This window comes from Triticum urartu, chromosome 1A, assembly GCF_056163025.1.
Source record: "Triticum urartu cultivar PI428250 chromosome 1A, HENAU_Tu73, whole genome shotgun sequence".
Taxonomy (NCBI): domain Eukaryota; kingdom Viridiplantae; phylum Streptophyta; class Magnoliopsida; order Poales; family Poaceae; genus Triticum; species Triticum urartu.
Genome location: NC_141873.1, coordinates 66,047,020 through 66,074,307, shown reverse-complemented (window position 1 = coordinate 66,074,307; position 27,288 = coordinate 66,047,020). Strand labels below are relative to the sequence as shown.

At 43.2% G+C, this 27,288-nt stretch overlaps 1 pseudogene across 1 annotated transcript; it reads right to left on the bottom strand.

Annotated features, from left to right (window-relative positions):
• Positions 1-23,209: 23,209 nt before the first annotated feature.
• Positions 23,210-25,730, bottom strand: LOC125555782 (endoglucanase 14-like; annotated as a pseudogene). The gene is made up of 6 exons (XR_015611685.1): positions 25,641-25,730; positions 25,309-25,527; positions 24,766-25,185; positions 24,249-24,335; positions 24,007-24,159; positions 23,210-23,917 (listed from the first exon to the last, which is right to left on the bottom strand). The product of XR_015611685.1 is annotated as an endoglucanase 14-like (transcript).
• Positions 25,731-27,288: the final 1,558 nt, after the last annotated feature.

Below are 27,288 nucleotides of genomic sequence, written 5' to 3'. Positions count from 1 at the left end.
CCATTGATACTGCATGCCATACAATCAATCGTGTTTATCTTCACAAGCTCCTGAACAAGACATCCTATGAACTCCTAACTGGCAAGAAGCCAAATGTCAGTTATTTCAGAGTATTTGGTGCTGGATCAAGGACCCACACCACACCTCAAAGTTTGCACCAAAAGCACATGAAGGCTTCATGCTTGGATATGGAAAGGATTCCCACTCCTACAGAGTCTTCAATCTCTTCCACTACAAAGTGGTTGAAACAGTGGATGTGCGATTTGATGAAACCAATGGATCACAAAGAGAGCAATTGCCAAATGTGCTAGATGAAGTTCCAGCAAATGAATCAATCAAGCTTATGGGAACTGGAGAAATTGTACCTTCTGAAGCTCAACCTGAAGAAGAACTTATCATCTCAGCACCTGATCCACATGAAGACAATGCTCAGCCTGAAGACATACCTTCAAATGACCACATGGATCAGCAAGAGCAAAGTCTTCGCCCCACACACCCTCGTGTTGCAAATGAAGTACAAATTGACAAAATACTGGACAGCATCAATGCACCTGGTCCACTCACTCGTTCAAGGGCAACTCAGCTAATAAACTTCTGTGGGCATTTCGCTTTTGTCTCAATATTAGAACCCAAGAAAGTTGAAGAAGCCTTAATGGAACCTGAATGGATTCAAGCTATGCAAGAAGAGCTTCAACAGTTTGAGCTGAATAATGTATGGGAGATGGTTAAGCGTCCTGATCCACAGAAGCACAACATAATAGGCACCAAATGGATATACCGCAACAAGCAAGATGAGCATGGTCAAGTTGTCAGAAACAAAGCTCGTCTAGTTGCTCAAGGATATACTCAAGTGGAGGGCATTGACTTCGATGAAACATTTGCTCCTGTGGCTAGGCTTGAAGCCATACGCATACTGCTGGCCTATGCAAATCATCATAACATACTTCTATATCAAATGGATGTGAAAAGTGCCTTTCTCAATGGCAAGATTGAAGAAGAAGTGTATGTTGCACAACCACCTGGCTTTGAAAATCCAAAACATCCTGATATGGTATACAAGCTCAACAAGGCACTGTATGGCCTCAAACAAGCCCCTAGGGCCTGGTATGATACACTCAAGTACTTTCTAAAAAGCAAAGGCTTCATACCTGGTTCCCTAGATCCCACTCTTTTCACGAAGACATATGATGGTGAACTGTTTGTGTGCCAAATATATGTGGATGACATTATCTTCGGCTGCACCAATCAGAAGTATAGTGAAGAGTTTGGATATATGATGCAAGAGCAATATCAGATGTCCATGATGGGGGAGCTGAAGTTCTTCCTCGGTCTTCAAATACGGCAACAACGCAACGGCATCTTCATATCTCAAGAGAAATATCTTAAAGAGTGCCTGAAGAAGTTCGGTATGCAAGACTGCAAAGGCTTCACAACACCAATGCCAGCCAAACATCATCTGGGTCCTGACGACAATGGTAAAGAGTTCGATCAAAAGGTATACCGCTCCATGATTGGTTCTTTGCTTTATTTATGTGCATCTAGGCCAGATATCATGCTTAGTGTTTGCATGTGTGCTCAATTTCAAGCGACACCAAAGGAGTCGCATCACTTAGCTGTGAAGAGAATTCTTCGATATTTGGCTCACACCCCAACTCTAGGATTATGGTATCCAAAGGGCTGAGAGTTTGATCTGGTTGGATTTTCAGATGCTGATTATGCTGGTGACAAAGTTGATCGCAAATCTACATCAGGCACGTGTCATTTTCTGGGACGATCACTTGTATGTTGGTCTTCAAAGAAGCAGAACTGTGTATCTCTCTCCACTGCTGAATCTGAATACATTGCTGCTGGATCTTGCTGCGCTCAGCTTCTGTGGATGAAGCAAACACTCAAGGATTATGGCATTCATCTGAAGCAAGTGCCACTTTACTGCGACAACGAAAGCGCCATCAAGATTGCCAACAACCCAGTTCAGCACTCGAAGACAAAGCACATTGAAATTCGTCATCACTTTCTCAGAGATCATGTTGTGAAGGAAGACATTGATATCATAGACGTCAACACTGAAGAGCAATTGGCAGATATCTTCACAAAGCCCTTGGATGAGAAGAGATTTTGCAAGTTACGGTGTGAGCTAAATATCTTGGAATCCTCAAATGTCCTGTGATCAGGCACACATCCTAACACTTATGCATATTGATGACTTAGATGTGCAACACACGAAGTAGCGTATATCTTCAATCAATGAAGACATACATTCTAAGTGTGAATACATTAATGTGGAATTTGACTTCGGAGCGCCACGATAATTGTGCGCCGTGTCTGGGTCTAATACTTCCTATACGGTGGGTAACGCCACCACCAAACGTTCCATTTTAAAGTGTTTCTCTCATGGCGTCACCTCTCAATGTCTTCACAATTGGTTTGGCTTCATTCTCTGTATCTCTTCATGATTATCTTCACTGCGTTGACTATATGGATATATATGTACTGATGTTCTGTCCTCTACAGCATTCACTTATAGCTATGTCTTCTTGGTTGAATCTTTTGAACTAAGTGAATGTGATTGGACCCTAACCTCTCTATGCTTTCTATCTCAAACTCTATCTCTCCAAGTCATATGCATTCTGTTGAAACTGTCGAATGTCTTCACTGTGTCCTTGTCAGCCGAAGACATTGAGACAACCATAAAAGTCAGTTTTAATGCTCATGCCTCCACATAAGATCCGGAGAAGCAGGAACGACCGCCCGATAATTTAGGCGTGCGTGGGACGTGGAACAAATCCCAATCGTCCTCTAACTGGCCACGCATGCCTCAAATGCGAACCGCCAGGGGTACCTGCGTAATAGCGCAGTGCCGCCTCTATCCCTATAAATATACGATTCAGTGCGGTCATTATCTCCTTCTTCCACCCTCGCACGAACCCTAGCGCCACCGCTAGCACTCGACGATGCCGGCGACGAAGCGCTTCACTGCCGCAACCTCTCCGACGCCGTTTTCACGCCGACAGCGGACATCACTTTCTCCGCCGTCGCCGTAGGTGTCTTCCGTCGCCAAGTTAGGGCACGGAGGATCGAACTGCTCGGCCTCAACTCTCACTTCGTCTAGCAGTTCCAAGTGTGGTAAATAAAACCTCTTTTTACAGCTTCTTTTGATCCTACAGTTCAATCACTTTCTGCCATAAGAAGTTTCTCTTCACACCAGTTAAATCTCTCGCTGCATCTCATAACATGCCTAGTATATTCACTTGTGATTCATAAAGTAGTTAGATTCCTCACTTGTACTGATCTATGGGTTCGTACAAATCTGGAACCAACTTCTTATCTATAAGTGAATGTCTTCGCATAATGAGGTCAATGTCTTCTAAACCGATTTATCTTCAAAATCTTCTGAGAATGCATATGACCTCTTCCCCTTCCCTCGCACCTTAATGCTGTCACAGGTACATGTCCGTGGGAGAATCCTTTGGTTCTCATAGTCTGCATTCATTTGCAGAGTACTTGCAGCATCACATCAACTCGCCTGAAGCCAGTTCTTGCAAAAGGAAGCCTTTGAAGCCTTTGAACATCTTGAAGCCTTCCAAGTTATTCATGGCTTCAGAAACAGCAGCAAGGAAGGGAGGCAGACAGCGACGTGGTGAAACGTCCAAAGATCTGCCTGATGAATTGGCAGAAATGTACAAAACTGATCCTGAAGAAAGCTATGGTCAGCGCAAGACACGAATCCAATGGATTCGAAGATATTGGGCAGAGCAATGGTTCCACTACCGCTTCGTCACTCAGGAATATGCGGAGAAGTGCGCCATCAAGAGACCTTGGGGAGATGTATTATACAAAAATCTCGTACCCAGGTCCAGAGACGAAGCCATTGCTCAAGGCTTCTATCCATGCATGGTGAGAGGACCACAGCCGGCTGAGGCACATCCGTCATCACTTCTCTGGTGTCGCGATGATAATCTCTTCAAGCGCAACTTTCAGTTTGCACAACAGTCAGCAAAGATAAACAAGAAGAAATTTGGGCTTGACTTCAACCCTGGTCCCTCTTCACCAAGGGCAGATGGCACACGCAACGCCGATCCCAATATCATCGGGCCGTATGCCAATCTTGCAGGCCTCATCACTCGCATCCTAGTCCAAGGGACTGCTGTGAATGACCCTCCAGGAGATACTGAGTCAGATGACGCCCCTGCTGCTCCGAAGCCAAAGCAGAAGAAGCCAAAAGCTCCAAAAGCTTCAAAGCCAGCCATTTCTCCCAAGATCGCAAGAGTGAAGCCTTTAGCAACTGCACCTCCTGAAGCCAGTGTGCAGTCAGAAGGCTTATCACGAGTGTCCAAGCCCCAAGAATCCAAGAAGCCTCAGCCACACACAGGCAAAGAGCTCACAGCTGCTGACATTCTGCGCTGCGAAGCCATTGATCTCTCAAGTGATGAAGATCTTGGAGATGATGCTCTTGAGCAGCTCATCAAGAGCAAGGAGGAGGCCGAAATCTTCAACAATCTGCCTCTGTTTGATGTCGCCATCATCCACAACTTCATCGATGAATGGTTTGACGCACCAGACATAAGCTTCAATGATCTGCAGCTACCCATAGGCCTCAGCGTTGCCTTTCAAGGTGCAATTGCTTCAGAACTTGAAATAGCCCAGCGCATTGTAGAACTGAAGCAGAAAATTGATTATGAAAAAGCTTAGTTCAAGAAGCACGTGTCCAAGCTCAGTGTGCAAGAAGTGAAAAACTTCAAAACCATGTTGCATGAGCTGAAAGAGAGCTTCCTGAAGACGCGTGCTGAAGCTCAAGGCTCGCGAGAACGCATGAAGACTTTGGCTGATCACTGCGTGCAGGCCTACAATGAGGCAGAAAAGCGCAAGGCGCTTGGACGTCCCGGCATTGACCCCAGGATGGCTGCGAAGAAGAAAAAGAAGGTGGCTGTGACCGAACCTGAAGCGCCAAGGTCAGAACCTGATGCTCCGATTGTCTTCCCCGCTGCAACGACTGGCTTGAAGCCAAAGAGTCGATCAACCGCCTCACAGCACAAGAAGACACGGACTGCGGAGGCTAAAGCTAAGAAGAGAAAACATTCTGAAGCCTCTCCTTCTGAACCCATCATCAAGAAGCGCAAGACAAAGAAATCTCGGGCTGCTCCCACAGAGCCCATGATAGTTGAACCACTCTGCGTCCGCTATCCTGACGCAGATCGTCAGTTGACAGTGCATGAGCCTGCTTACATAGAGGCTCCGCACGCTGAAGACATTCCAGCAGCCAACCCCAATGCTGCTGAAGACATTGATCCCCAAGACAATGTGCATGATGATGCAGCCCTTCCTCAGCTTGAGACAAGCGAACAGATCAGTATTGGTCGTCCATTGACGCCAATCACACAAAATGCGTCGTGGGCAGATAGCCCACAGGAGGAAGATGAGCCCCATCCCACTGCAACTCCACCAGCGCCTACACTCCATAGGCTTCGCAAAGGGACAAGGGCTCAGGCTGCTGAAGACATTCCGGCTGCATCAGCCGAAGAGCAAGCAGAAATACCACAAGCTCCAACTCCCCCGCACCAACAAGAAGAAGTTCTCAAGGAGAACGCCGAAGCAAATGTGGAGCCCTCCCCAACAACAGCTTCAGAAGACACCGAAGCTACTGCTCCTAAACATTCTGTGCCTGAGTCTGCTGCCGGACCACAATTCAACTATCATATTGCGCACAGGCCCCAGGTCCAGAAGCCGATCCCACAACTACCAAGGTTCCCAGGTCCTGCATCAGCTCCTGGTTCCTTCAACATCAACGGCTTCAGGGAAGATAACACGTTTTTTGACCGCTCCAAGAACGCTTATTCAAGGGAACGGATTGTATCAGATAGGTTCTGGAGCCATCAACAGCGCAGCTATTATTCATGCATCCTCTACAACCAAGGCCGCATCTTTCCTCACAAGCGCCTTGAGGTTGAAGCTGTTGCAGGTCTGCCTGGTCTGGAAGAAGCACTGGATTGCTTCAAGCAAGTGGGTTTGCTGCCATTTATCACTGACGAAGAGCACTGGAACGAAGAGCTTCTGCTCCAGTTCTATGCCACTTTGCATATCAAAGGCTATAACAGAGATCCGAAGACATGGATCCTGGAGTGGATGACAGGCAATATCCATCATGAAGCCAATGCTTTCGACCTAATTGAGCTTACTGGCCTTCCCACTCCTGGCGAATTCTTTGAAGAAGGGTGCCAACTCCATGCTGAAGCAATTGAGAGCATATTTCAGCGTCCTGAGCCAGATATGAGTCAAATGCTCTCAATGATGAAGCCATTTCCTCCAAATGCACCCTATCCAACTAGGTTCTTCGTTGAAGACTTAGAGTACCTGCCCAGAACAATATATCATATCATAAGGCGGACTCTATGGCCTGTCAAGGGACACTCTCGATATGCAACGATTGATGGTGCAATGAAGACTCTCATCTTCTGCATTCTTCACGGCAAATGCTTCAATGCACAGGATCTCTTCATCCGTCAATTTGCAGCATCTGCTTCAGAACTGTTTGGATTAAAGTTTTATGCTCCTTGGGTTATGAGGCTGATCAAGCTTCACTCTGCAATCTCCTATCAACCCTCAGCCCACAATCATAGAATATTTTTGCCAGATGTGGACACATCTGCTGAAGCAATCTATCCAGAGCCGGCCAAGCAACCACTAAGTCTTCAGAATGCAGAACACCAGAGCTTCACTCAAAATATTGAAGGTGTTGAAGCTCTCTCCCGAGTGTATCCAATGGCTGGCACCACACGTGCCCCTGCATCAACTGAAGCCACCAACAGCACAGCTGCAAAGAGACCCAAGAAGCGCGCTCGTGCACTCAATGACAGAGAGCTTCTTGTGGCTCTTCACCAAAAGCAAGATAGGCATCACGACTGGCTCAAGAGGCAGATGAGAAGCATCATGCAAGACGTCAATCGCATCAGAAATATGGCAACAAAGAATGCATTTGTCACACACGAGACCTGTCGCCGCACTTGGAAGGGCCTCACCATGATGTGCCCTGAAGCTGAACTGCATGAGGATGGCTTCACAGAGCACTTCAAATTTGACTCCACGCCTCCAAGAAGAGCGGTGATGCGCAGCACACCATCACTTGAAGAGTCAGAGTTCTCTTCTTCTGCTGCCACCGTGTCTGCCCGGATTATTGAAGAAGAAGACGACGCGACATCATCTCCACCTGCTTCAACGCGCGTCGAATCTGCACCAAGCTCGTCTGCACCGCCGCCAAACAACTCCACCGACCCTGCTGCGCCTGGGAACACGTAGAAACCTCTATGTCTTCAAACCTTTTTGGTTATCACTGACAAAAGGGGGAGAAGCATATGATGGTGATAGTCTTCAAGCGGGTCACTATGGGCGGGTGCCTTCATATATTTGCTACATTTTGCTTCGTGCTTACAACTCCCGTTTTTTTCCTACATTTTCTTCATTGAGTTGTAACACTTAGCCTTGATGGTCGTCTGCTACCTGTTTGTCACTCCGTGTTGCGAAGATAAATTCCGCATTCATCTCATTCTGCAGACGTCCATTTTCCATTATGCATGTCATTATCTTCATATACTTTCACATGCATAGTGGATTGTCATAAGTTGAAGTGGATCTCCACAAGTACAACCTGCCATGTGCATTTGCATTCAAGAAGCAAATTACTTATATGCACATCTTCAGGGGGAGCCCTTGCAACTTATGAAGACAAATCTTTTACAATTTCGCAAATTATGTTTCCCGTTGAAAACTTCAACTAGTTTGTCATCAATCACCAAAAAGGGGGAGATTGTAAGTGCATCTAGTGCCACCCCTAGTTGGTTTTGGAGTATTGACGACAAACCTAGTTGAGGGACTAATGTGTTTGTGAGAATTGCAGGAAAACACAGGTAGAAGTCCCTCATTGATTCGGTTTCACTACCAGAGATGACCCCTAAAAATGTACGAAGACATTGAAGACAATGGTGGTTTATGAAGATATTCATATTGAAGACAATGACATGAGAAGACTCCCTATGAAGCTTGTGGAACTCGAAGACCTAGATCCTTCGTAGTTTTATTTCATTCATGTTGTGTCATAGGAACCACCGTACTGTTAAGTGGGGTCGAAAAGAACCAGTCAGAATGACTGAAGTGATGCCAAATTCAAATCCTATGTCTTCGAGCGAAGACTATGAGAGAAAATCTTGTCCAGAGTCAGACAAGTCAGCTTTACTTGTAGCCCAAGTAAAGTTGCCGTGTGAGTTCGAAATCCGACCGTTGGTACACGTGTCAGTTCCTTAGTGACCCAGGGTCATTTCAGACAGATCAGGTCGGGTTGCCTAGTGGCTATAAATAGTCCACCCCCCCACAACCTTAAAGGGTTGGCTGCTCAGATTTCAGTGCACGACTTTTGTCGTTTGAGAGCAACCCACCTCGAAGCCTTTGAAAGAAAAATTCCCAGTGAGGAGAAAAGCCCTAACCACCCAGAGCCAGAGTAAATTGGGCATCACTTAAGTCTTCGTGTCTGTGTGATCTGAAGACTTATTACACTTGAGGACTGTGCATCCTCCAGACGGTTAGGCGTCGCATTCTGAGCATCCAAGAGAAATTGTGGATTGCCAGTGAACGAGGTCTGTGAAGGTTTGGGAGTCTACCTTGAAGACTTACCAGAGTGATTGGGCGAGGTCTGTGTGACCTTAGCTCAAGGAGAAAACGGTGAGGACTGGGTGTCTTGGACTGAGTGTCCTTGACTGGGTGTCCGGGACTGTGTGTCCTTTGGTTTAAATACCTAGCCGCTCCAACCAGACGTACAGTTGTCACAGCAACTGGAACTGGTCCAACAAATCATTGTCTTCAACGTGTCACTGGTTTCATCTTCACTTCCCTTACTTACAGTTATTCATTGTGAAGCCATTGCATGCTTGCTTTATCTTTTGTCTTCACAACATGAATGTATGATCTGTTCCGCTTCATAACTTCTTCCTACCTGATCCTTATTACACTGAAGCTGTTTGTCATTGCGCTTTCACTCTATTGAATACATGACCATGGCTGGTCTAGTGTAATCTAACTTCCGCTGCATAGTAATAGGCATAATCTTCACTGTTTGTCTTCATAACTCTCACGTTTTGAAGACTTTCATAAAAATCGCCTATTCACCCCCCCTCTAGTCGATATAACGCACTTTCACCACCACTATCATATTACATTGCTACTAAACACTTTGCTGCAGATACTAAGTTTCCAGGTGTGGTTGAATTGACAACTCAGCTGCTAATACTTGAAAATATTCTTTGGCTCCCCTTGTGTCGAATCAATAAATTTGGGTTGAATACTCTACCCTCGAAAGCTGTTGCGATCCCCTATACTTGTGGGTTATCAGCACACCAGCCAATAGTGTTGGGCAGCATGCCATCTCAATAGGTGGGATGAAAAAAGGAAGAAAAAGAAATAATGATAGGTATATTATGGAATGTAAGAGGCATAGGGCAAGATATTAAGAGAAATTTTGTTAGAGATTGATACGTCTCCGTCGTATCTACTTTTCCAAACACTTTAGCCCTTGTTTTGGACTCTAACTTGCATGATTTGAATGGAACTAACCCAGACCGACGCTGTTTTCAGCAGAATTGCCATGGTATTATTTTTGTGCAGAAATAAAAGATCACGGAATGACCTGGAAATCAACAGAGATTATTTTTGGAATATATAAAAAATACTAGAAGAAAGATCCACGTCAGGGGGCCCACGCCCTGTCCACGAGGGTGGGGGAGAGCCCTACCCCCTGGGCGTGCCCCCTACCTCGTGGGCCCCCTGACGCTCCACCGACCTCAACCTTGACTCCATACATTCACTTTCGGGGAGAAAAAAATCAGAGAGAAGGATTCATCGTGTTTTACGATACAGAGCCGCCGCCAAGCCCTAAACTCTCTCGGGAGGGCTGATCTGGAGTCCGTTCGGGGCTCCAGAGAGGGGAATCCGTCGCCATGGTCATCATCAACCTTCCTCCATCACCAATTTCATGATGCTCACCGCCGTGTGTGAGTAATTCCATCGTAGGCTTGCTGGACGGTGATGGGTTGGATGAGATTTATCATATAATCGAGTTAGTTTTGTTAGCGTTTGATCCCTAGTATCCACTATGTTCTGAGATTGATGTTGCTATGACTTTGTTATGCTTAATGCTTATCACTAGGGCCTGAGTGCCATGATTTCAGATCTGAACCTATTATGTTTTCATCAATATATGAGAGTTCTTGATCCTATTCTACAATTCTATAGTCACCTATTATGTGTTATGATCCGTTAACCCCGAAGTTACAATAATCGGGATACTTACCCGTGATGACCCTAGTTTGAGGAGTTCATGTATTCACTATGTGTTAATGCTTTGGTATGGTACTCTATTAAAAGGAGGCCTTAATATCCCTTAGTTTCCAATAGGACCCTGCTGCCACGGGAGGGTAGGACAAAAGATGTCATGCAAGTTCTTTTCCATAAGCACGTATGACTATATTTGGAATACATGCCTACATTACATTGATGAACTGGAGCTAGTTCTGTGTCACCCTAGGTTATGACTGTTACATGATCGATCGCATCCGGCATAATTCTCCATCACCGATCCAATGCCTACGAGCTTATTTACTTTTCCATTGCTACTATTATATTCACTACAAAACCCAAAATATTACTTTTGCTACCGTTACCTTTTGCCACCGTTACCACTACTATCATATTACTTTGCTACTAAACACTTTGCTACAGATATTAAGTTTCCAGGTGTGGTTGAATTGACAACTTAGCTGCTAATACTTGAGAATATTCTTTGGCTCCCCTTGTGTCGAATCAATAAATTTGGGTTGAATACTCTACCCTCGAAAACTGTTGCGATCCCCTATACTTGTGGGTTCTCAAGAACATTTTATGGCGCCGTTGCTGGGGATCATAGCTCTATTCTTTGAGTCACTTGGGATTTATATCTGCTTATCATTATGAAGAACTTGAAAGATCAAAGAACCAAAAAATTTCCCTCAACTACGAGGGGAGGTAAGGAACTGCCATCTAGATCTGCACTTGATTCACCTTCTGTTTTGAGTAAGCTTGCGACACCTAAACATGCTTCTATTATTAATTCTGATATGTTGCATGCTATTGATGATGCCACTTCTGCTATGGGTGATACTTATGATGAAACTACTTCTATGCTTGATAATACTGTGCCACTAGGTGCATTTCTTGATGAACAACTTGCTAGGGATAGAGAGAATGAAATTATTGAAACTTGTAATATTGATGAAAGTGATGATGAAGATTCTCCCCCTAGATATGAATTGCATGTTGTTCCTGAGGGTTAGTTTATGGATGAAGAAACTGCTAGAGACTTTCTTGCTTGTAATGATAGATCTGATCTTAAGAAGTTATTAGCTAAGCTTAAAGAAAAAACTCGGAATGCTAGAATGAAATATCATCCTGCTTATGCTACTTCACCTATCTTTATTACTGATAAGGATTATGATTTCTCTGTTGGTCCTGATATAGTTACTTTGGTTGAATCTGATCCTTTCTATGGCTATGAATCTGAAATTTTTGTGGCACATCTTACTAAATTAAATGATATAGCTACCCTGTTCACTAATGATGAGAAAACTCACTATTATTATATCCTTAAATTATTTCCTTTCTCATTAAAGGGTGATACTAAGATATGGTTTAATTCTCTTGATCCTGGTTGTTTGCGTAGTCCCCAAGATATGATTTATTACTTCTCTGCTAAATATTTCCCCGCTCATAAGAAACAAGTTGCCTTAAGGAAAATATATAATTTTGTGCAAATTGAAGAAGAGAGTCTCCCACAAGCTTGGGGGAGGCTTCTCCGATTACTTAATGCTTTGCCTGATCATCCTCTCAAGAAAAATGAAATACTTGATATCTTTTATAATGGACTAACTGATGCTTCCATAGATTACCTGGATAGTTGTGCTAGTTGTGTTTTCAGGGAAAGAACAGTTGATCAAGCTGGAATTCTATTGAATAATATGTTGACCAATTAAAATAATTGGACACTTCCTGAACCAACTCCTAAGCCAACTCTGAAGAAAAGGGGTATTCTATTTCTCAGTCCTGAAGATATGCAAGAGGCAAAGAAATCTATGAAAGAAAAAGGTATAAAAGCTGAAGATGTTAAGAATTTACCTCCTGTTGAAGAAATACATGGTCTTAATTCATCACCTATTGAAGAAACTCACAGTCCCAATAACCCGACACAGGTAGTAAAGGTAAACTCTCTCTATAGATATGATAAAGCTGAAATCCCCCCCGCTAAGTTTGCTAGCCAATGTTTGGATGAATTTGATAACTTTAGTGTTAAAGGTGAACTTAAACTTATTAGTAAACATTCTTTTATGGTTACCACTTAGGTAGAACAAGTACTTAAAGCTCAGAATGATTTGCTGAATGAATTGAATAGTAAAAATAATGACTTTGCTGTTAGAGTTGCAACTAGAGGAGGTAAAGTGACTCAGGAACCTTTGTATCCTGAGGTCCACCCTAAGAGAATTGAGCAAGATTCTCAGAGAATTAATATTGATGCACCTAGTCCTTCTAAAAGGAAGAAAAAGAAAAATGATAGGACTATGCGTGCTTCTAGTGAACCTGTCATTGACACACCTGAGAATCCCAATGATATTTCTATTTCTGATGCTGAAACACAATCTGGTAATGAACATGAACCCAGTGATAATGTTAATGATGATGTTCATGATGATGCTCAACCTAGCAATAATAATGATGTAGAAATTGAACCTGCTGTTGATCTTGATAACCCATAATCAAAGAATCAACGTTATGACAAGAGTGACTTTGTTGCTAGGAAGCACGGTAAGGAAAGAGAACCATGGGTTCAGAAACGCATGCATTTTTCTCCTAAACCATCCAAGAAAAAGGATTTTGAGGATTTTGAGCGCTTTGCCGAAATGATTAGACCTATCTTTTTGCGTATGTGTTTGACTGACATGCTTAAAATGAATCCTTATGCTAAATATATGAAAGATATAGTTACTAATAAGAGAAAGCTATCGGAAGCTGAAATTTCCACCATGCTTGCTAATTACACTTTTAAGGGTGGAATACCAAAGAAACTTGGAGATGCAGGAGTACCAACTATACCATGCTCCATTAAAAGAATATGTTAAAACTGCTTTATGTGATCTTGGAGCCGGTGTTAGTGTTATGCCTCTCTGTTTATATCGTAGACTTGATTTGAATAAGTTGACACCTACTGAAATATCTTTGCAAATGGCTCACAAATCAACTGCTATACCTATCGGTATTTGTGAGGATGTGCCTGTTGTGGTTGCAAACGTTACTATTTTAATGGACTTTGCTATTCTTGATATTCCCGAGGACGATAGTGTGTATATTATTCTTGGAAGAACCTTTTTGAATACTGCAGGGGATGTTATTGATTGCACCAAAAACAATGTCACTTTTCATGTTAATGGTAATGAGCATCCGATACACTTTCCGAGGAAACAACCTCAAGTCCACAGTATCAATTTTATTGGAAAAATTTCAACAATCACTATTGGAGGTTTTGAATTTCCTCTTCCTACTGTCAATAAGAAATATGATATTCTTATTGTTGGGGACATGCATATCCCCGTAGAGGTAACCTAGTGTTATTCGAAATTTCTCCGGTTTCATGTTATTCGAAATGAGTTTGTTAACAAGACCTGATCAACCTTGTTAGTGGATTCCTTTTGATGAGCATGAGATGGATGAAGTTAGAAAACACCACTCTCTGTACCCTCTTTTTACTTTCTATAATTTATATTAAATAAAGCAAAAATAGTATTTTTCAGTCTGTTTTCTGAATTTTCCATGCAATAAAAAATACCCCGAAAATAAAAGTTCTCCAAATTCCCTGAAAATTAAATATGATTTTTTCTAGAATATTTGAGAATATCTGGCACTGAGAACACACCAGGGGGAGCAAGCACCTGGCCACGAGGGTCCAGGGCGCGCCCACCCCCCAGGGCGTGCCCCCCGCCTCGTGGGCCCATGGTGGCTCCCCTCCACTTATTCCAGCTACCACACACTCCTTCCTCCCAAAAATAATCACCAACCAGCTCAAACCCGAGTTCTAGCTCATCTTGCTGCCATTTTCAATCCCCTAGCTCAAAGCTCCATTCACAAAACTGCTTTGGGGGATTATTCTTTGGTATGTGACTCCTCCAATGGTCCAATTAGTTTTTGTTCTAGTGCTTTATTTATTGCAAATTTTTGCTGCTTAGGTGACCCTGTTCTTGATCTTGCATGTCAAATTTATATGGTCAAAAGTAGTTTTAATGCATGATATTGCCTCTAGGCACTTGTAGGAGTAGTTGCCATCAATATTGTTGAGTTTGGTTCACTTTTATTTTGAAGTTACTAAAAAATATAGAAATTTTCAGAAAAAGATGAAGAGATTTTTGAGGGGATCATTGAGCCGAAGCTCGAAGGATAAACAAAGTGAAGAGAACAAGAAGCCCAAGTATAATCTCCCTCGCACCGCGGAGGTTCGGCCGTGTGAATGGCCTTGTGATGATTTCTTGAGAGCAGCCGGGATTTATGATGATTTCTATGAATTGGCTGAGAATGCAGGCCTCACCGCCTTCCTCCACAACCAACACAAATAGTATCTCTTACTGACCAATATCTTTGTGCAAAACTTTCATTTCCATGCTAGGAGCTCATGACCTACGGTGGAATTTTATTTATATGATGAGCATAAGGAGATGTCACTTCGTGATTTTTGTCAGGTTTGTTTGATACCTTTTGAGGGCATTGTAGAGGAACCACATCGTGACGATGTGGAAGGGTTTATTGATACAATTGCTGTAGGGGAAACGAGGAAAGTTTCTGATGCAAGAATTACTAGCATACATTTTCCTATTTTATGTTACTTTGCAATATTTTCTAGTAGATGCTTAATTGGTCGCGGAAACGGTGGCAACCTTAGTGCCCCTGATATTGTTATTTTGCGCCATGCCTTGTTCCGTGATGACACATTTAGTATGGGTGCTATTGTTGCAAAGCGGTTAAATCTTAACCATACTAAGGGCCCCATCTTGGGAGGTATCTTTGCCTCGCGCCTCGCTGCACATTTTAACATACCTATTAGGCATTATGAGAAGGAAGAGAAGTTGCTGCCTCCTATTTTTCTAGACTATAAGAGTATGGTAGCACATGATTTTATCGTTAAGAATAAGGAAAAGATGCTTAAGTACAAGCTGATATTTGATAAAAATCACCCTGAGACTATTACTTTGCCTGCTCCTTCCTTGTTTGACTTATCTGCAGGCAAGTACCTTGCTCCACCGGAGGCCATCCACGCCTACCGATACCCCACACCAGCTACAGAGCCAGAGCCGGAACCACAATTTGATCCTCACCGGTAGTCTGTTTATTAGTGGAATCCGAAAGAGATCGCCAACCAGTGGCACCAGGGGGATCCTTCTCAGTACGACCCTAGCTACAACTTTGGATATCTGCCAGGGCAATCATGGCCATAGACCAACTTAGGCCAAAAGCCTAAGCTTGGGGGAGTACGTATCTCTCACCGACATTACATTCCTGTTCACACACTCATGCTAGTTGTCGGTGCTCATACTTTTTCATTGTAATATCCATGCTAGTTTATTTCCCTTTTTATGTTTTCTTCTTGTGTGTTTGAAAAACCTTAGAAAAACCAAAAAATAGTTGTAGCTTTTAGTTAGTTTACTTTTCATGCTGTAGTAGTAATTAAAAATAAAACCCAAAAATATTTCTCGTTCTTCTTTTGCTTGTTGGGAGCTTTCCCGTGTAAATAGTTTTGTCTCTTTTGTTTGGGGGTCGAGAGGAGAAGATCATAATGAAAATGTTGAGTGGCTCTTATATGCATTATTGTTGATCTAACAAAGATCCCATATTACCTTGTCTTCCCTCTTGAATTGAATGCTTGCAAATTCCAGCTTAGTCCAATGCACGTGCAGATTATTATCCACACTATTCGGTCGTGCAAGTGAAAGGCAATAATGATGATTATATGATGAACTTATTGAGATGAGAAAAGCTGGTATGAACTCGACCTCTCTTGTTTTTGTAAATATGATTAGTTCATCGTTCCTGATTCGGCCTATTATGAAAGAAACATGTTTGCAATGACAATTAGAGATTGTAGTTGCTTATGACATGCTTAATTAGCTAGGAGCTTATAATGGTTTACCTTGTGTGCCAACATGCTATTAAAATGGTTGTGATGTGGTATGATAGGGTGGTATCCTCTTTTGAACGATTCGAGTGGCTTGACTTGGCACATGTTCACGCATGTAGTTGAAAAAAAATCAACATAGCCTCTATGGTATTTATGTTCATGGTGCATTATATCCTACTCATGCTTGCATTCAGTGTTGATTAATTTTAATGCATGTTCATGACTGTTGTCGCTCTCTAGCTGGTCACTTCCCAGTCTTTTTCTAGCCTTCACTTGTACTAAGCGGGAATACTACTTGTGCATCCAATTCCACAAACCCCAAAGTTGTTCCATATGAGTCCACCATACCTACCTATATATGGTATCTACCTGCCATTCCAAGTAAATTTGTATGTGCCAAACTCTAAACCTTCAAATAAAAATTCTGTTTGGTATACTCGAATAGCTCATGTATCAACTAGGGATGTTTGTATCTTCCATGCTAGGCGGGTTATTCTCAAGAGAAGTGGACTCCGCTCCTCACTCATGAGAAAATGGCTTGTCATCGGGATGCCCAGTACCATGCTTTATGCAAATCAAATCAAAATAACTGCAAACAAAACTCCCCCGGGACTCTTGTTAGTTGGACGCACTCGTTGCTTCGAGCAAGCCATGGATTGATGCTTGTTGGTGGAGGGGGAGTAGAAACTTCACCATTCTGTTTGGGAACCGCCTATAATGTGTGTAGCATGGAAGATATCGAGATATCTTGGTTATTATGTTGGCAATGAAAGTATACCGCTCAAAATATTATTCATATCTATTTCAAAACCGAGCTCTGGCACCTCTACAAATCCCTGCTTCCCTCTGCGAAGGTCCTATATATTTAATTTTATGTTGAGTCATCATCCTCTTATTAAAAAGCACCAGTTGGAGAGCAACTTTGTCATTTGCATCCATTACTGTTAGTTTACATTGAGTATGACTGTGACTGGATCTATTTTACCATGAATTATAATGTCTAGTCAGTCCTTGATCTTTAAAGGTGCTCTGCATTTATGTTTTGCGGTCTCAGAAAGGGCTAGAGAGATACCATCTTGTCATATCATATCATGATTATTTTGAGAAAGTGTTGTCATCCGAAATTTGTTATTATTGCTCGCTAGCTGATTATGCCATTGATATGAGTAAACATGAGACCTAAGTGTTATTGTGAATATGGTTAGTTCATAATATTTGCTGAAAATCTGAATGCTGGCTTTACATATTTACAACAACAAGAGCAAACAGAGTTTGTAAAAGTTTTTCTTTATCACTTTCAGTTTATCAACTAAATTGCTTGAGGACAAGCAAAGGTTTAAGCTTGGGGAGTTGATACGTCTCCATCGTATCTACTTTTCCAAACACGTTTGCCCTTGTTTTGGACTCTAACTTGCACGATATGAATGGAACTAACCCGGACTGACGCTGTTTTCAGCAGAATTGCTATGGTGTTATTTTTGTGCAGAAATAAAAGTTCTCGGAATGACCTGAAAATCAACGGAGATTATTTTTGTAATATATAAAAAAGACTGGAAGAAAGATCCACGTCAGGGGGCCCACACCTTGTCCACGAGGGTGGGGGCGCGCTCTAACCCCCTAGGGGTGCCCCACTGCCTCGTGGGCCCCCTGACGCTCCACCGACCTCAACCTTGACTCCATATATTCACTTTCGGGGAGAAACAAATCAGAGAGAAGGATTCATCGTGTTTTACGATACGGAGCCGCCGCCAAGCCCTAAACTCTCTCGGGAGGGCTGATCTGGAGTCTGTTCGGGGCTCCGGAGAGGGGAATCCGTCGCCATCGTCATCATCAACCTTCCTCCATCACCGATTTCATGATGCTCACCGCCGTGTGTGAGTAATTCCGTCGTAGGCTTGCTGGACGGTGATGGGTTGGATGAGATTTATCATGTAATTGAGTTAGTTTTGTTAGGGTTTGATCCCTAGTATCCACTATGTTCTGAGATTGATGTTGCTATGACTTTGCTATGCTTAATGCTTGTCACTAGGGCCCGAGTGCCATGATTTCAGATTTGAACCTATTATATTTTCATCAATATATGAGAGTTCTTGATCCTATTCTGCAAGTCTATAGTCACCTATTATGTGTTATGATCCGTTAACCCCGAAGTGACAATAATCGGGATACTTACCGGTGATGACCGTAGTTTGAGGAGTTCATGTATTCACTATGTGTTAATTCTTTGGTATGGTACTCTATTAAAAGGAGGCCTTAATATCCCTTAGTTTCCAATAGGACCCCGCAGCCACGGGAGGGTTGGACAAAACATGTCATGCAAGTTCTTTTCCATAAGCACGTATGACTATATTCGGAATACATGCCTACATTACATTGATGAACTGGAGCTAGTTCTGTGTCACCCTAGGTTATGACTGTTAAATGATTGATCGCATCCGACATAATTCTCCATCACCGATCCAATGCCTACAAGCTTTTCCTATATTATTCTTCGCTTATTTACTTTTCCGTTGCTACTGTTATAATCACTACAAAACCAAAATAATTACTTTTGCTACCGTTACCTTTTGCCACCGTTACCACTACTATCATATTACTTTGCTACTAAACACTTTGCTGCAGATATTAAGTTTCCAGGTGTGGTTGAATTGACAACTCAGCTGCTAATACTTGAGAATATTCTTTGGCTCCCCTTGTGTCGAATCAATAAATTTGGGTTGAATACTCTACCCTCGAAAACTGTTGTGATCCCCTATATTTGTGGGTTATCAGAGATATAATTCCAGAAAAACATCTAGATTTTGTTGGGTTACAAGAGACTATTAAGAATGACTTTTCCAAAAAATGAATTACATAACCTTTCTGGGGGAAACAAATTTCTCTGGGAATGGATTGCCCCTAGAGGTAAATCTGGGGGGTGGTAGGGATTAATAGTGATTGCTTTGATTTGATTCAAGTTGAAAAAGGGACATACTTTGTTAGACTACTTCTGTTTGATAAAAAAGCTAAATTCAATTAGAATTTAGTTACAGTTTATGGTGATGCCCAAAAAGATGGAAAAGAAGCTTTTCTTGCAGAGCTTTCTAGAATTTACCAGGACAATCCTCAGCTCTGTGTGATTGGAGGAGATTTCAACTTAATTAGAAATAGTTATAAAATTAATAAACTAGAGGGACTGACCACTTCAGTTTTGTTTTTAATGCCATCATAGAACATGCTGGCCTTAGAGATTTGCCTTTGAATGGTCGAAAATATACTTGGGCTAATAATTCGCCAAAACCCACATTTGAGAAGTTAGATAGAGTCTTAATTTGTCCTGACTGGGAAGATAAATATCATTTGGCTATCGTTAATGCTCTAGAGAGAGAGAGATCTCAGATCATATCTTGTTGGATACTGGGGATCATAACCTACAAAGGCTATTCTTAGATTTGAGAATGTCTGGTTGTTGATGGATGGATTTAAAGAATTTGTTGAAAATAATTAGGGGATCAATTGTACAGGATCCAGATTAGATAGATGGCAGAAAAGATTAAGAAATATCAGACAAAAAATTAAGGGATGGATTTTGAATACCAATGTTTTTTACAGAAAAAGGAAAAAGGAGCTCTTGGATATGTTGGATAAAATTGATTAAAATGCTGAACTTTGGGCCCTTTGTGCACACAATAGAGAGCTACAGAGAGATCTAAGAAAAGAATTAAAAGATCTTCTTAAATTAGAAGAAATCAAATTGCTACAAAGATACAAGGACAAAGAGATTAAAGAAGGTGATTCCAACACCATATATTACCATGCCAAGGTGAATGGGAGAAGGAGAAAGAATAGAATCTTGGCTCTGGAACAGGAAGGGGAAGTGATTGAAGGGGGAAAAAGCTCATGGAATATATTACTGGACACTATAAAAAACTTTTTGGACAAGCAGATATTTCTAATATTGATCTCAATATTCATGCTCCTGAAGGGATTTCCTCTCAGGAGCAAGAGATCCTACTTAAACCTTTCACTATGGAAGAAATCTAAGATGTGGTGCTCTCTATGAAGAAAAACAAAAGCCCTCGCCCTGATGGCTTTGCAATAGGTTTTTACCAACATGTCTAGGAAATGGTTAAAATGGACTTGAAGGCTATACTGGATGACTTTCATAGTGGCAAAATAGACTTAGTCAGACTCAATTATGGGATCATTACTTTGGTCCCTAAAACTAAAGGTGCTAAACAAATTCAGAAGTTTAGGCCAATTTGCCTTCTGAATGTTGGCTTCAAAATCATCACTAAAGTCTTAATGAACATACTTAGTAGGGTGGTTAATCCCATTATCTCTCCCATTCAAACAGCCTTTGTGAAAGGGAGATATATCATGGAAGGAGTGGTTATTCTCCATGAAGCATTAAATTCTATACACACTAAGAAACAAAGTGTTATGTTGTTCAAAGTGGATTTTGAAAAAGCAAATGATAAAATCAAGTGGCCTTTTGTGCATAAAATGCTAAAACTCGAAAACTTCCCGGACAAGTGGTGTGATTGGATTATGCACACCATGAGAGGGGGTCAGGTGGGAGTTAAAGTCAATGACAGTGTGGGCCCTTTTTCTAAAATCATAAAGATCTTAGGCAAGGAGACTCTTTGTCTCCTCTGCTTTTTGACTTAACTGTTGACGCTTTAGCCATCATTTTGGACAAAGCTAGAACAGAAGGGTATATAAAAGGAGTGCTTGCTGATTTCCATGAAAATGGTGTGAATATGTTACAATATGCAGATGATACCATATTCCTATTACAAGATGATGAGGAATCTACCAGAAATCTTAAATTCATCTTGACTGCTTTTGAACAAATGTCATGACTGACATTTAATTTCCACAAAAGTGAAATTTATCCGTTGGGGGAAGCTAAAAACAAAATTGAAAAGTACAAAGAAATCTTTACATGTGCTTTGGGGGGGGGGGGGATGCCTCTGAAATATCTTGGATTACCTATTTCTCATAAAAGAATTAGAAATAACATGTGGAAAAATATGACTGAGAAAATTGAGAAAAGATGTGCCTGCTGGCAAGACAGATTGCTTAATATAGCTGGCAGAGTTACTCTAGTGCAGCCTTGTCTTACAAATATTCTTATTTATATGATGTCCTTCTTTCTTCTTCCAGCTGGAGTGAAGAAAAAAGTGGACTTGTACAGAGCCAGGATGTTGCGGTGGGCTGAAGAAGATAAAAAGAAATACCACTTAGTTAAATGTAAGACTTGTTGTCTACCAAAACAGCAAGGGGGATTGGGGGTTACAAACTTGGAATTATTCAATATTGCTTTAGTTGCTAAATGGTTGTGGAAACTAGAAGACGACGAGGGATTATGGCAACATATCATTAGAGGAAAATACATCAAAGACAAATGTCTGTCTGGAGTGGGGCACAAGAATGGACCCTCCTAATTCTGGTCTAGTCTCATCAAAATTAAAAAATACTTCTACCCACATATAAAAAAGAAACTAGGAGATGGAAAAAACAATAGGTTCCGGGAAGACTGGTGGGTGAGAAACAAACCTTTGAAAGATGCGTATTCTTCACTATATTTTATTAGTAATGATCATGGCATCTCTGTTAGAGAAGCATCTCTGTTAGAGAAGCCATTGATAAAGGATGGGGACTCTTTTATTTTTAGAAGATCTCTGTTTGGTGATACTGATCTTTTATGGAAGAGCCTAAGAGAAAGATGTGAAGAGGTTCTCATGTATGGAGGGAGGGATAGACCTATGTGGATGCTTACTGCAGATAGAAAATTTACTGTTAAATCCTTATACCTTCATCTTATCAAGACTGATGTGGGTTTTCCACGGAAATTCTTATGGAAAGGTACCAGCAAAAATTAAATTTTTCCTGTGCCTGCTGAATAAAAAAAAGTATTCTGACAAGAGACAATTTACTGAAAAGGGGGTGGAAGAGTGATAAACATTGTGTTTTGTGTGGGAAAGATGGGACTATTGATCATCTATTCTTCTCCTATTCGGTTGCTAGACTAGTATGGAATTTAGTTGGGCGTGCTTTTGATCTAAAACAAATTCCGGCCAATTTAAAAGATTGTTTTGGTAGTTGGCTTAGTAGATTTCAGAAAAATGATAAGAGACTAGTTCTGACTGGCACTTTAGCCCTACTTTGGGCGATCTGGATTTGCAGAAATGATATTATCTTTGATAGAAAAAAGATTAATGACCCAATGTGCATCATTAAAATGATGTGCAGCTGGATCACAGACTGGGCTATTTTGCAGAAAAAGGACCCAGAAGAAAAAATGTTGATGCTGGGAGCAAGACTCATAGAGCAGGTGGCAAGTGAAATTTACAGGGCTGCTCAAGGATGGCGCTTTTGTGTGAAGCCTCTGGTGCAGTGATGGTGATGAATGACGATGGAGGACGCCTGGTTCCGCCTAGTCGTTGGTTTATGTGTTAGATGGCTGTCTTTTGGATGTAATAGCTTAAGGCTTCCTGTCTAACTGTGGCCGCTGTTAGATCGTAGCTTTATGTTTGTGTTGGAACTCGGTCCTCAAAATGCACTCGTTATGCTGGTTTCTTTAATGGAAATCGGAGGGGAAACCTCTTTCGCTCAAAAAAAACTTCAAGCAGCTGCTCAAAACTAAGCTGAGTGGAAACCCTCATGTCAAAGAGATCCGTGGGGCCGGTCTCATCATTGGCATCGAGCTTGACGTACCAGCTGGTCCTTTAGTCGATGCGTGCTTCGATGCTGGTGTCTTTTTGCTGACGTCCGGGAAAGGCAATGTGATGAGGCTTATGCCTGCGCTCATCATGTGTCGGATAAGGAGCTGGAGCATGCTGCAGAGGTGATAAGGGAATGTCTACCTGCTCTTGAAGCCTCTACCCCTTAGTGTAAACAAGAACTCTTGCCAATATGATGAGATCTACATGTTGAAGTTTCTTACAAAATTTGGAAGGGAATAAAATGTCAAGTTGGACTATGGTGATGTTGAAGTTCTTTTCAATGTCTGGAAGGAAACAATGCCTGTGTTGTTGTCGGTATAAGAAAATTACAAGGATGGCATTGACATTGCACATCTCTTGACTGAAAACAGGAACATCAGTTATGCAGAAGCCTAGCAAGAACTCCGACGATGGGCGCGACAGTGTAGGTCGATGGCTCGCCTTGCTGGTAATTTCCCCGAGAATCGTCGTAATGGTCGTTGTTGTCAGGCCCTCCGACGATGGCGCCGTCAATCACATTCAAGTTGGGCGCAGACCTGTGGAAGTACTCGGCTCCCTTGCCGCAGGAGATCTTCCCCGGGTATTTCCTAATGGATGGCAGCGACGCGCCGCGGTGGTGCGGCTGCAACGGGTACCTCTTTCCAACCCCAACCATGTAGCTCATCTTCATTTGGTTCTTGCCAAGGATGTAGTCCACCTGTGACCGTGCGAACGAGACGAGCTGCGCCGGTGGCAGCCTCACGCCGCCGCACTGCAGGGAAGCCCTCGCCGCCGCCAGGTGGTCGGCGTGCGTGATGAGGACGAACATCGCCGTCGTGACGTCCTGCAGGTTAGACCAGGGCTGCAGGTAGAGCATGCCGCCCGGGGTGAGCCGCCCGCTGCGGCCGTCACCGTGCTGAAGGACGTTGCAGAGGAAGCTCTCCACGTTGCTCCTCATCTCGGCGTGGCGGCCGTTGTTGGGCAGCTTCCCTTGGAGGATGAGCTGCAGTATGGCCGGCATAGTCATCAGTTACTGAAGCTAAAAATTGTTGTGGCTTCATCAGACCTACTAAGATCATCTGGTACATTTACCTTGGCGACCAGTGCCTGGGCTCCGACGAACTTGTCGTCCCAGCCCAACGACTGCCGCACCCCGCCGACGTTGTTGGCGCCGGCGATGTAGGCCTTGTACTCCTGGTGGCCGGTGGCGATGTAGAGCCAGACAGCTGCCCACAGCAGCTCGTCCTGTTCCAAACAAGTTTCGGTATTTGCTTTACAATACTGCTATTTTTTCTGTTCATTATTGTGACATTAATTAGTGATGTGCTTCCTACCTCGTCGCCGCTGCTACTGTAGAAACTTCTGGCCGATGGAATACTGTTCTGGTAGAGGCCACGGTGGTTCTTGGCGAACTGAAACAACTGCAGAAGCAAGTGATTGACGAAATTAGCTGATACAGTTTTTGTCTGTCCGTGTGCACAAATACAAGTCCACCTTCAGTTTCCTAGCAATAATTAATTCATTTGACATTCATTTTTAGCTACTATATGACCACGGCTTTATGAAATGGTTTGCTGAATAAATTCCCTCACATTATTTTCAAATTGATTGTAGCCACAGAAACCGTCCAATTTGTGCTATGCATGTATATAACTGCGCGATGAAAATGGCAGGTTAATATGTGCGCCGCTCTATTTTCTTATCTAGTACTTGTACTATTACACCAATGGTTTTTTTACCATCCATTGTGTAATCTGTGTACTGTGCATGCAATGCAATATGCATACGTGTGCCAAAACTCAAAACATGCAGCAGTCTTTCTGAATATAATAAACAAGTAAAAATATGCACCTGTTTCGCGTGCTTCAGAAGCGTCAACGCATACCGGGGGTCGCCGTGCGGCCCCGTGAACGCGACGGAGGCAGCGGCCAGAGCTGCCGCCGGCTCGGCAGCGACGTCGGAGCCTGGTTGGGTGGCGTTCACCATGTGGGCCCTCCGGGGTGTGTCCATGTCCTCCGGCCGCTCCCAGCACGCATGGTCTGAGTTGCCGTTGCCAACATTCACGTAGAGCACATCGGGGTGGGCGTGCGCCTTGGCCAGGTAGTCGGCGCCCCACCGCACTGCCTGGAGCGTGTGGCCCAGCTCCCCCGCCGCGGCCAGCCGATCACGGTGCTCCACCACGCTTCACGAGAGCATCGTCACCGTGAACGCCATGGGGAACCCGAACTTGACGTTGTCCCCGGAGTCATAGTAGCTGCCGGTGAGATCCACCTGCACATCGATGGATCAAGCATGTCAGCATCTTGCACGAACCAAACACATACTAAATCAGCGACGAGTAATATGAAACGGAGGGAGTAGTAATACAGATGCATGCATCGCCGACGTGCTTACCCCGTGGTCGGCGCCGTCCTTGAGGGCCGAGTCGCCGCGCCATTGGACGCGCTGAGTCGGCGGCAGCCTACCGGAGCGCTGCGCCTCGAAGTAGAGCAGCAACTTGGTGAGCGCGGTGGCGTAGTCCGGCTGGGCGGCTTGGCACGCCGTGGTTGCCCAAAACCATACCACGGCGGCAACGAGCAGCACCCTAGCCCTTGCTGTTGGGTCTAACCCTAGCTAGCTCTCTAGGGACGAAGGTAGAGGAAGAAGTGAGCACACAGAGATTTTGTGGCGACGAACGCCTGGCTGCCAAACAACGATTTTTTCCAGCTCGAACTGTTACAACTAACTCGATATACAGCCGTATTTGTAGCTAACCGGAACGTAGCGCCCACGCACGCCGCGGTCACCCCAGGTACGCTTCCTGGCGATCCGGTCATCCAACGTGAGCTGCCCACTCCTCCGCTTGACCTGGATGCCATCACGCGCCCGCCGTTGTTACACAACGGAGCTAGCTACAAACCTGGCTTGACTCTAATCTATCATTGAATGTGGCCAAATCAACGTCCGGACTCGATCTAGACCTTGACGCAAACACAAGCACGTACTCGTGCACCTACACGCTCCATGCATGCGCGCGCACGCACACACGATACACACGTACGCCCATACGTACACCTTGCCACGGCCGCGACACGGCAACGGACCGGCGACTGGCTCGATCATCGCGCACATACGCACATGATCACCACCCATACCGTGGCTTATTCCAACACTTGCCACCATCTTCGTCGTCCCTCGGCGTTCACTAGCTAGTTTCTCTACAACAAAAACTACCGGCTAGTTTCTTGTTAGGTCCTATCGTTGTATTGTACCACTGCCTTATGTGTGCAGTAGAGTGATGAGCGAGTATGCTCCTCCCGTCGACGGGACGAGTGTATTTATAGGCGCAAGTAAGGAGGTGGGGTGAGAGGAACAAGGTTTCAATCCACTATTGATTGGTGAAACAAATCCATCAGAAATGCACGCATTGATATCCTAGAATAATTACGCGCCATGCATGAACGAGTATTAATTTGTTTTGACGATGTGAGGAGATTTTGCGACCTTCAGAAACCGGGTGCCAAATGTAAACCTTATCCTCCTCGTATCTGAACTTATTTGGCGGAATTAACTTCATTGGAGAAGGTCGATATTTCCTACAGCCAGTTCATATATTTTTTGGATACGCCGCAGATCATGCATTTATCGGTGCATATGAATCTATTTTGGGAATAAAAGGACTATATTGATTACTATGAGATTTTTATACTATCTTTGGAGATCGAAGAGTTAACATACAAGATGGATAATGAATACCCCGCAAAAAAAGATGGATAATGAAAAGCGTCTCACTGCACTGCGCCTGAGTGACTTGATCTTCTCGAGTGAGAGAACAGATGGATATGTGGGAATCACGGGCTGAGCTCTTTAGCTTCTTGCACAAAATGAGATGGGTTTTTACGACTCCAATAGCCAATCGATTAGCAGTAGTTTCTGGGCCTCATAGAAGGGGTTTGCTTCAATTGGCAACTTTTCTGTTAGTTTTAGAAAACAAGATATCAATCCATGAGATAACACCCTTAGCTTCCATCAAACAAGCAACACTGCAATACAATTTAAAAGCCTATTTAGAACATGCGCAATGTGAGGGCCGTCTAAGAAGAAAATAACTACTCTTTATAGTAGATCAGACCCTTTTCGCAAAAAAGAAGCCTATTTAGAACATCAGCAATGTGAGGGCCGTCTAAGAAGAAAATATTTACATTCTTACCTTTCTTTGAGAGAATGACATTTTTTCCATTAGTCGGTCCTCACTCTTCTCTTTTGCTCTTTTATCATGATTTCGTCATTTCAAAGCCGTTTGACCATCACATCTATCCTTTTCAAATGGCATATCACATAATTGAACTTAACACTGTATTGAACAACAACTCATAGTTTCAATGGCATACCACA